Source organism: Rhinolophus sinicus, chromosome 1, assembly GCF_057876585.1.
Source record: "Rhinolophus sinicus isolate RSI-liver-muscle chromosome 1, RSI-T2T, whole genome shotgun sequence".
Taxonomy (NCBI): domain Eukaryota; kingdom Metazoa; phylum Chordata; class Mammalia; order Chiroptera; family Rhinolophidae; genus Rhinolophus; species Rhinolophus sinicus.
Genome location: NC_142501.1, coordinates 129,287,415 through 129,296,240, shown reverse-complemented (window position 1 = coordinate 129,296,240; position 8,826 = coordinate 129,287,415).

Genomic DNA, 8,826 nt, shown 5'->3' with positions numbered 1-8,826 from the left:
CAAAGCAGCCTGTGGACATCTAGTGAGCGCTAGACGTTAGTGCTTTTGATTTTCTTTCTCCCAAATTTCCAAGCGCAAGGCCGGGTGCTTCCTGCAATCACCATCCCATACGCAAAGCCTTTGCTCTGCTCTGCTGTGTTTTATAGTTTACAAAGTCCACATGACGAGAGAAGGAAGACTGGGTTCACTGGCTGAGTGACTTTGAGAAAACCACTTAATGTCTCTAAGGATCAGTTTCTTCACAGGCAAAATAAAAAAAAAGAAAATAGCCCTCACGATCATTCACAGGCTCAAATGAAAGAGCGTGTATGAAAGTACTGTGTTGCCTGGGTTCAAATCCCACTCTGCCACTTAGGCTGGGTGACCTTGAGTAGATTACTGTAAGTCCCCTACAGCCGAAGGATAAAGCCTAAAGTCCTCAACCTGACACACAAGGCCCTTTAAGATCTGGCCTTAATTTTCTTTTGCAACCTTAGGTCCTGCCATTTGAAGCATAAACCACTTGTCTCAAATGGTTTCTCCCTCCTTCTAGATGCCTCATTTCACTCGTCCTTCGAAACTGTGGCCAACCTTCATTTTCTAAAAAGCGTCCCCTCACTGTGCACCCTCTGCCCTCAACCTGGGAGTATGCCATGCTCTGCATTCCCATGAGGGTGTCTGTCATAGCATTGATCACAATTACGTGACCGTTTATCTTCCTCACCTAATAAATTTTGAATTCCTCAAAGGCAGAGACTGTGTCTTTACCATCAGTATCCAGTGCATGCTGTGGAATAGTCAGATTATGGCACTTAGAAATATCCATGCAAATGTTGATTGGGACATAGTCAACCACTTGTAGACGTTCCCTAAAAGTATTTTTTTAATTCGGTAAGTGGTTTATTTCAAGAAAGACTGAAGTTCAAATTTTTGTTTTTGAAAAGCTCATATATAAAAAATCTTCAAAGATTCTTTTTAAAACACATTTACCTTAATTCATCTCACAGCCTCAGGTGTGTGCCAACTGAAGCAATGCAGTGTTGTGAAGTCTTTTACCCTTTCTAAAGATATCCAGAAAATTCTCTTAGTGGGAAAGTTACAAGAACAAATTTACAAGTAAAGGTGGAGAGTAAGGTCCTTTGGCCTCCTTCTCAATGTGGTGGGAAGAAGAGCAACGACCCCCATAGAGGGTCCGGAAAAGAAGTTTCTACCAGGAAGAAGGCAGCATTCTTTTGCTTGGGAAGCCTTAGTGATTGTCAGCCTTCCAAGGAGGATGAGTCTGTGGGGGCGGGTAGAATTATGTCATATTCCTAGAATAAGGTAGCGAAAGTCCCTCTGTTGAGCAAAAGTCACTGTGCTGAGATGAAGCACCCTGTTGACACAGGACAGAATGTTCCAGCACAGGGATATCTATGTTAGAGAACAGGTTATAAAGGGGAGCGAGTGTCTTCTATAGGGAACAGCTCAGTTCTTACCCACAGCACTAGGGAAAAGGCTACCATGAAAGCTGCCTGCTTGAGTCTGAGGTTTCACACCTCGTGCTTTCATTACTAATGATCAGGCTGAGGATTTTTCTTGTGTGCTAAACAGGAAGGTTTCAAGGCAAGCTGGCCAGGGATAGAAGCCTGACTCCTGTGATGCAGGCTGCCCTGCTGAGAGGACGCCAGCTGTTGCCACCTCGTCCATGCCCATGAGTCACCAGGCCTATTTGAAGTAGCCGACCTGAGCCCGTGTTTCACAAGGCTCTTTATGGACATTTTCCCTCACTGACTTCTCTTCCTGCAGCTGCAGCCTGACCAAGGTCAAAGCCACAGTTTCTGCTGGGATTTCCACAGGAAACTATGCCCCTTTCCTTCTGCTTGCTGTCCTTTCAGTCTCCTACACCCTATGGCTTTGACTGTATTTTACAACCATCGAGCCAACAGGTAGCCAGTACCCCAAGGTCAACGCCTGTGGAAACTCTCACCACTGGCAACTGTGGGTCTTGAAACAAATGTGAGGCCCCGAGCCCGACATCTGCTGGGTGGAGGCGGAATGCTTCATGCCAAGATGGGAGGCTGACCAGCCTGTCCTGGTTTGCCAAGGCTTTCATGTTTTAGACTGACAGTTGAGCATCCTGGGACGCCCCTCCATCCTAGGCAAATGGGGACGTTGATCACCCTCTTCCCAAGCTTTCCGGGCTGTGTGCTGCTCCTCTCTCCCTGCATACCTACCCCAATAATTGTGCTTGTCCTGAACTGATGAGTCAACCTCTACCTGGAAACACCCTGGCTTAAGGCACTGACTGTATTTTCCTAGAAATTTCAGAGTCCATCTAATTTGTAACCTTTCCCTAACAGATATATAGACGTTCGTTCAATGCATTGAACGTGTTAATCTTTGTCCTCTCTTTAGTTGCTATTTGCCTTATTTTAGTACTTATTGTAAAACGTACCTTCTCTCATTTTATAGTATGCAGCTCGTAACCATTTTAAATCCTTTTTGAAAGACCTCCAAGTGATTAGGCCCCTCTCAAATCTCTTGCAGGAAATCCTTCCTAGTTGTTCCAAATCCTTCTTTGAATGCCCCTGGCCTTGGCCAGGATACAGGTATAATAAAATAGACCTGATTTAGTACATAGAGAAGAATCACTACTCTTTAGCATTTTTTGCTACGCACATAGGTATTTTAAAAAATGCTGGAAAAGTGTACATGCTTGACCATAAGAAAGGACACCTAACCCTCAAACTGTGTTCATCTTCTGAAGATGCTTTATAATTCATTCTGTCATTGCATAAAGTGGAATGTCACTTCAGCTGCTACCCCAAACCATTACTACTGGGATTGCTGTGCTCTGATTTCTCTCCAGTTGGAAGACAATAGCTTTCCACATACAGGAAATTCTAAGTACGGTAACAGTTGTTTAGGTTTCTTGAGTTGGGCCAAACGAAACCAGCCACAGGCGGGCTCTGTGAAAACAAGACTCGGTCTGAATGGCAGCTACTGTTGATCTAGCTTTGATGAGGTGTCAGGAACATGAATTCCACAGGCCACAATCTAGCTTTGAGAGTGGAAGCCTGTATGTGATTCACAGTATTTGTTTACAGTTCTGGGCCCTGGGCTGTTTTGATTTTCAGCCTGAAAGGTATTCCTGGTCTAATTAACTTCTGCCTCTGGCACCTGTAGATCAAATCCAGGCACTATTTGGCAAAGGAACTTGGACATTTCTCACTCACTAGGATTTGGACAAGGGATCAGTGAATCTTAGAAAAATCACTTAGAAAAATATAGGCCTGGACTGTTTGCTAAAATCATTCCTCTTTTCATTTACCTTCGCAGACATTCACTTCCTGCCTCAATCACACATTCAAATGAATTCATGTTTAGGTCTGAACAAATGTGGACTGTCACCACTGTACATTGTTATCTAAATTGTCCAAATGGTCTGAGGAAAATAGAAAATAGTTGAGGCTCATTTAATAATCCCAGACAGATTATTCATTGGGAAATTGTTCCCTGTGGTTTTTAGAGCATTTTCAAGGAACAGCCATGCTGACGAGGCCTTGGGGTTTGAAGACCAGTTTCTAAATGACACATAATATCGTGCTGCCGGACAGCAATTTCTTTTTGAGATCTGAAATCTCAACCAGTTCCAGGTTCAAGCTGAATAAAGAAACTTAGCAGATTTCACCCAAATCTATCCCAGACCTTTGACCTTTATTACAAACCATACTATTAAGCCTTTGCCCCACTCACAAAAGGAACTTTTTTTCCACATGACACATTGTTGGTTTTACAGAAAAACTTGGCTGAGGCATCAGGTTTATGTCCAGTTTAGGATAAATGCCCGAGACTTGATCATTCAAAAAGATTTGTGGTTTCTGTTTCTTGAGAAATTTTAGTGACAGTAGTTTGAAACCTCATCAAGACATTAGGCTGAGCAACTGAGCCAAACAAAAATTCCTCTTAAGGTTTGATGTTCCATATCCTGGTGGTTTGGGGCCTGCCTATGGTACAATAGGTACAAACTCCTATGACCGAGGCCAACACCCCACTGGATGAAAATTTTTCAGTCCAATCTGTGGGCCATGTTCCTTTTCAACAGTGGCCCATGGGGCTTTGTGACTTTTCTCCAGGGAAGCAATATAGTGCTTGGGAAGTCACCTTAACCCCATGAGGAAAAGGCCAGAAAAGACAGGCTACATATAATATGCAAAAATCCCGGCAAGTGGTTGTGGCCAGGAATGTTCTCGCACAGCCCAAGCTTTTATAGAGATCAGGACTCTTCTAGGAAGAATAAAAAATTAGATTGATTGGAACAGGAGATGGCAACACATGCATGTGTGCATACACACACGTGTACACACGTACACACCGTGTACACACATACACACACACACACTTTCTTGGGAGGCTGAGTAGAGGGAAAGGGGGAATAGTTGGGAGCAGAGGAGTAATTTGGCTAGAAAGGAGCTGTTACCCACTTTTAAGGTAAAATAGTCACAATAGCTCAGGATATTTGAAAGTTCTGTGTAAGGTTGATTTTAACAATAATATTTCACAACATCTTAACAGTACATATAAAATCTTAGCACCTTCCAAAGTTTTTTCTAATTCATCTCCAAGGTGTGAAATTATTACAGGCTTTGTCCCTGAGAAGTTAAGGAGTATTACAATTTCCATGGTAGAGACAAATAGACCAGTGTTCTATGGATTTTGATTGTTTGTTTGTTTTCTAGAGCATAGCAATCTATTCTCTGAGGCTTTCTGGACTGAAATTTCATCAGTATTTGTCCCACTTGGTATACAGTATGATTTCCTTTTTTTTTTCTTTTCTCTTAGAAATGTGAGCCTAGAGCCATCCCTTACCGAGTACTGTTAGCAGATGCATATATTGAAAGGTGATGAGTACAAAGGAACTTGGCTGCCAGCCAGTTGGTTTATTAAAAGATGAGAATTCAAAATGTTAAACATTAGTACTGTGCGGGATTTTCCGATCCCTGACAACGTTTCAATGCGTGTGCAATGCAGGCACAAAGGTTTGCCTTCCGCAGTCCTTTGTTTAGAGGGTATTCACCTGGCTGTGACTCCACTTACCAGCCTTGTAAACGCCTGGGGGCAGATCAGAGCACAGTCTAGACCAAAGCTGTGTCACATGCCCTGGGTGGGTGTGGACAAGTCCCAACTCTGCAGCTGTTGGAGCTCTCACATAACAAACATGAGCGCTGCTGGAGGGCCAGCAGGCTTGCGCTCTGTCACGAGGGCCTCCTTGTCCCTACTTTCTTTGATAAGAGCCCAGGAATGAGGCGTGGGGGGCAAGGGGAAACCAGAGCCTCCAAATTTCTTTTTCACAAATGCCTGTCCACTTTGTTTAAAACACAAACAGGGCATGGGCAGGGCATCGAGCCCTGAACTAACATTTTACTCCATACAGCTTTCAGGTTAATAAAGATTATAGCAAATATTTCCAAAGGAGCCAGCCAAACACTTGTGTTTGTCCATAAATAGATATATGTTATATTCGTTGATATACATATGTAGTTTTTCAATTGTATATATTCAGTTGTGGTTGAATTAAACAGAGCCCTGCTAATGGCCCCACCCAGGCTACCTGAATCCCAAACAGCAGAAAGAGATCAAAAAAGTGGGGGAGGAATTTCTAGTCAAGATGGCGGAGTAGGTAAATGCTGTGCTTACCTCCTTTCATGACCACATCAAAATTACAACTAAATTACAGAATAACAATCATGGAAAATCACCTAAAGTCTAGCTGAACCAAAGCCCTACAACTAAGGACATACAGAAGCAGCCTCAGGACTGGTAGGAGGAATGGAGATATGGATTGGGCTGGTCCCATACTCTCAAGTGACCTTTAAAAATCGGGAGGGATATCTCAGCTGTGTTCGTTCCCCCACCCCTCAAAGAGCAAGGGGTCCCAGCCCTACACCAGGCTCTCCAACTCAGGGTTCCAGTACTAGGGAGAGAAGTCCCAACAACTTCTGACTGTGAAAAACAGTGGAGATTGTGTCTGAGTGAGCTGAGGGTGGCTGGAGTCCTAGGGGCGCCTAACAGGCCCATGCATGAATTTACTTGCTGACGGACTCACTTACTCTGAGCTCCAGTGCTGGGACAGCAGCTCAAAAGGCACAAGGGACAATGGGAAGGAACTGAATTGTCTGCCTTCAGGGCAAGGACTGAAGGGGCACCTTTTTTCCAAATGGAGAAGCTGGTAGAAGCCACTGTTTCTTTGTTGAGACCTCCCCCTTCCTGGCATGCAGCGGCAGGTGGTTGTCATGGCTGAGACTCCATCAAGCTAGTTAACACCCTTCATTCACCCCTGCCTTGGTGATTACCTGAGATCCCCACCCAAACTTCGGGCACACACAAGCCGCGTCTAGTGGCTTTTCCATACAAATTGCCTGATTTGGCTCATGCTGCAGACTGTCTTAAAATCTCTCAAAGATTCACAAAACCCAAACAAGCAGCATCTGGCTTTGGCTGTCCTGTACCTCTGGCTGAGCAGTGCTAAGCACAATACTAATGACAGCCAGCCTCAGTTCACAGCTTGGGCTCTCAAGGCACTTCCAAGCCCAATGTGAGCAACAAACACTGGCAGATTGCTTTGTGGCTCATGCCAAAAGGTCACGGGCAGGGCACAGACTGTGGATGAACTTGGCCTGCAGCAGGTCCTCTCCCAGGAGGATGTTGGCCTGGCATGCCTGATGGCCAGCTTTGGACAGAGCTAGAGCATCACCTAGCCACCTCCAAGTATGACACACCCAAAGGGCAGACTGGGCAGACACCAGAGCCCTGCTAAATCTAATTCTGCTCTGTACAGTAAACCCCTGCAACACAGCTCCTGAACTGTAGTCATGGCCAGTCCTTATAACTAATCAGCCCAAGGGTCAGTCCCTCCCATTGATGTGCAAATAGCAACCATGGCTCAACTATAACAGGAAGACACACACAACTCACACAAGGGACATACCTGGAATACCTGGCACTGGTGACCAGGGAGACTACACCACTGGACCCCACAGGACACTTACTACGTAAGGCCACTCTCCTAAGACTGGGAGACATAGCAGCCCTACCTTATACCTAGAAACAATCACAGAAAGACAGCCAAATTGGGGAGACAAAGAAACATGTCTCAAGTGAAAGGACAAAGCTCCAGAAAAAGAACTAAACAAAATGAAGATGAGCAATCTACCAGATGTAAAGTTCAAAACACTGATTATAAGGATGATGGAGAACTTCAATAAATAGATAGGAAAGATAAAAATGGAGATAGAAAACATGAAAAAGAACCAGTCAGAATAAAGAATACAATAACCCAAATGAAGACTGTATTAGAGGGAATTAACAGTAGATTAGATGAAGGAGAGAATAAAATCAGTCATATGGAAGATAAGGTAGTAGAAAACACTAAATCAGAAAAGCGAGAAAAAAAAATGATATAGTTTAAGGGGCCTCTGGAACAACATCAAGTGTACCAACATTTTTATCATAGGAGTACCAGAAAGAGAAGAGACAGAGCAAGGAATTGAAAACCAATTTGATAAAATGACAGAAAACTTCCCTAACTTGGCGAAGGAAATAGACATACAAGCCCAGGAAGCACAGAGAGTCTCAAACAAGATGAACCCAATGAGGCCCACACCCAGACACATCATAATTAAAATGCCAAAGGTTAAAGACAAAGAAAGAATCTTAAAAGGAACAAGAGAAAAACAGTTAGCTCCTATAAGACTATCTGCTGATATCGCAGCAAAAACTTTGCAGGCCAGAGGGATTGACATGAAATATTCACTGATGAAAAAAAGGAGCTACAACCAGGATCACTCTATCCAGCAAAGCTATCATTTAGAATTGAAGGACAGATGAGCTTCCCAGCTAAGAAAAAAGCTAAAGGAGTTCATTACCACCAAACCAATATTACAAGGAATCTTTGAGGGACTTCTTTAAGATAAAAAATATGAATAATAAAATGGCACTGAATGGATAAGAAAACAAGACCTTACATATGCTGCCTACAGGAGACTCATTTCAGATCAAAAGACACACAGACTGAAAGTAAAAGGATGGGAAATTGATATTTCATGAAAATGGAAACAAACAAAAAAAGCTGGGGTAACAATACTTATACCAGACAAAATAGACTTTAAAACAAATGCTATAACAAGAGACAAAGAAGGACCCAGTAATCCCACTTATGGGCATTTATCCAAAGAAACCCCAAATGCTACTATGAGGGGATGTGTGCATCCATATGTTCATTACAACAATGTTTACAATGGCTAAGATGTGGAGGCAGCCTGAGTATCTGTCAATGGATGGCTGGGTAAAGAGGAGGTGGTATATATATATAATGAAATACTGCTTGATCATGGAAGGGAATGGGTTCTTGCCATCTGCAGCGGCATGGATGGACCTGAAGGGTATTATGCTGAGTGGAGTATCAGACAGAGAAAGATACATGCAATATATGTGCAATCTGAAGAACAAAATAAACAAACAAACAAAACATAAACAAACTCATAGATATAAAGTATATTTTGATGGTTACCAGATGAGAGGGGGCTTGGAGGTGGATGGAAAAGGGGAAGAGATTAAGAAGTATAATACAAATTGGTAGTTACAAAATAGTCATGGGGATATAAAGCAAACAGGGAATATAGTTAATAATATGGTAATAACTATATATAGTGACAGATGGGTACTGAACTAGTCAGGGGGATCACTGTACACCTGAAATTAATATAAAATAATATTGAACGTCAACTGTAATTGAAAAATTAAAGAAGGGGGAGAATGGTGAAGGGGAATAGAGTTTCAAATTTTCAGGTATAAAACAAATAAGTAATG